Here is a 2,886-nt window from a genome sequence, read left to right on the forward strand (position 1 = left end):
CAGTTGGCTTGGCCAGTTGTACCATTTCTGGACAGGCACCCGGCGCTGCATGCTGCCGGTGTGTGTGAACACATAGGTGCACCAGCAGAGAAGAGGAAGCCTGGGAAGCCTTTATCGCCCTACCAAATGTTTTGATGCGTGGAAACCACAAACAACCCTTTCTCCAGACTGCAGTGGGTGCAGGTTAGGGAAGGACAAGACAAAGCATGGTCCTATGTGAGTCGAGCTAAGCTGTTCCTCCCCTTGCCTAGCTCAGTCTGCAGGCATTCGTCAGAAATGGTTCAGAACAGGACGGGATATCTTGGGACAAGTGCTCTTTGGGCACAGCCAACACGGGACAGGCAGGCTGGACTCCCAGCTTTGATGTATGCACTTGCCAGCCCGGCTGTTACCCGTCATCCCAGTGCTCACGCTGGCTTCTGTGCTGCTCTGAGGTGCACGCAAAGTCCACTTCCCCTGGAGCTTCAGCCCCAGACAGTTTTCCTTCTGGAGAGCTCACTTCAGCAGAGAGAGGCAGGAAGGCACCTGCTGTATGTTGAAAGCCTCTGCCCATTCCAGTAGCACCCCTGAATGCCGGCAGCTGGTCCAGCTCCCTTGGGAAGCACCCCAGCACTATCACCTGGCCCACACCACGCTGTGTGGTGCTCATGCAGTGGACGTTTCAAGTAGTGCTTGCCTTCAAGGAGAAGGCAAAGTGCTGCAGCTGCTCCTGGAAACACCTGATCCTTGCAGAGCTGAAGCTGGAGTAGGGGAGCCCTCCCTTGGCTGAAGGGTTTATGGGGTAAGTGTGGCTCAGAGACAGGACCATCCAGGCCAAGCACTCCCTGGGACAGTCCTTGGGAAATTCTGGCAAGGCAGCATCGTTACGATCGCTGACCCTGGGCTTCTTTAAAGGGCTGTCTTACCATCCTCCTCTGTTGTCTGATTTTTGACTCCTGAAAGAGCTGGAATGAGGAGCCTTGACTCTTCATTGAATTACTCTTCATTGAATGAGCCATTGCACAGCAAAAGTGAAGTCTCATGTAGCTGTTGAAGTCATTATGTCTCAATTTGCAGGAAGGGTTGGCCTGTGGACACGCTCCTTGCAGCTTCCCTCGCTGCTGTGGCCAGTGGTACCCGCTGGCAGCGTGACCCTCTGGAAAAGCAGGCGTGTGTGTGGGACCAACCCTTGTGGACCAGCAGGCTTATCTGCAGAGACCAGGGCATCTGCTCGCTGAGGGATCCCGGTTAGACAAAGTCCTTCCAGTTGTTTCTCCTCGTGTCTGCTATCGTCCAAGGAAACTACACCCTGCAGTAATGCTGGGCTCAGGGTTTTCAAAGGCCAGCTGTCCCTCCACCCAGAAGGCATTGGTAATTTCTCTCCAGCAGGTGCCCCTGAGCAGACCTCATGTGTTTTCTTACCCTTTGTCCATGCAGAACCTGTTCCAAAGTCATGTATGGAGCTTTTTAGTAGCTCTGTCCACAATAAAATTTTCTATGCCCTTTGCTAAACAGTTTCCTCCTTTTTTGCAGTCGTTCATTTATCTGCCCAGTTGATGGTCCCCCCAACTTTTCCCTGCACCTCTGATGTCCCAGCTGGGCTTAACCTGTGGGGGTGACAGTGGTTCCCTCTCCATAGGGCCCTGTGGATGTTAGATGGGACTGCCTTCCCCGAGGGGTAGGGGGTAGACCACCTTCTCCAGGAGGAACGTAACTCCAGCCTGGTTTCTGTGCTGCAGCAGGACGAGCACCACGGGGAGGAGGCCGGTCCGGCTGTGCACCACGCTGCTGGGCTGTACTGGTTCTGTCCTGCCCTGCAGGCTTCTCCACAAGGAGCGGGAGCCCACGGTTTTTGTTGGAGGCCAACAGGACGTCCTGGGCACTCTGATCTGGGGGGTAGGGAAGACATCCTTCTGCTGCCTTCAGCTGAGACGTGGAACATTTCCTCCACTACATCGAGTGCTGGAGGAGGCAGAATAAATCAAGGCTGCAAAACGTGCAATGCCTTGTCCGTGCGTTGGGGCAGCTGGATGCTGAGCGAAGAGCCAGGCCCCAGCAGGACGGGCTCCCAGCGCTGCCACCGTTGGACTCTGATCTCCTGAACCTCATGGGCGGCAGGCAGGATCGTTGTGCCGTCTGGCGTTTGATTTTGGCTGGGGTTTGTGTTTTCGCCACAACTACGTTAAAGGAGGACTGTTGAAAATGCATATTGGGCACCCAAGAGTGAAAATGGTGAGACTGAGATGGTTTTAGCTCCTGGGAGAACCCTTGCAAGTGCAGTTGAGCATCTCATCTGAACTGCTTCATGCCGGGAGGGCCTTTTGCAGATGCTGCTTTGCAATATGCCCGTGTTCTTAGGACCCCGGCTTTGGGTGCTGTGTGTGGTATCCCACAGAGTCGTGGAAGTTTTCCGTGGCAGGGAGCTGGCACCTTTCCAGGATGGTCACAGCAGGGGCAGGCACAGGCTGGGCTCGCTCTTTCCCCACCTCCTTTCTGTCCTTTTGGGACCCTAATGCTGATTCCTGGGGGTGCAGCTGTTGAGGGTGTTTCTGCTGCCCAGGCGAGGCTCACGGCTGCTGCACTGGCTGAGGAACCTCCATAGCAGCAACCAAAAGGAAGGCGTCGCATTAGGGCACCGCCGCAGAGGCCGATGTGCGGGCAGAGCGGTCCTGGCCACCACACCAGAGAATCCCAGTGACCGCCAGCTAAGCCCTTGCTACAGCCGGAGGCCCTCAGAGAGCTGGGTAAGGTGACAGCAGACCTCCTGATGCCTTCAGCTCCCCATCGCTGCAGAAACATTAAGGTCTGGTGTCCCTGAGCACCTTCTCCAGCACTAAATAAAAGGTTTTTTGCCAGGGCACGAACTCTCCCATCAGCAGGAGGCAGCGCCCTGGACTGGCCATTTCC

Source organism: Fulmarus glacialis, unplaced genomic scaffold (genome assembly GCF_000690835.1).
Source record: "Fulmarus glacialis isolate BGI_N327 unplaced genomic scaffold, ASM69083v1 scaffold17630, whole genome shotgun sequence".
NCBI lineage: Eukaryota > Metazoa > Chordata > Aves > Procellariiformes > Procellariidae > Fulmarus > Fulmarus glacialis.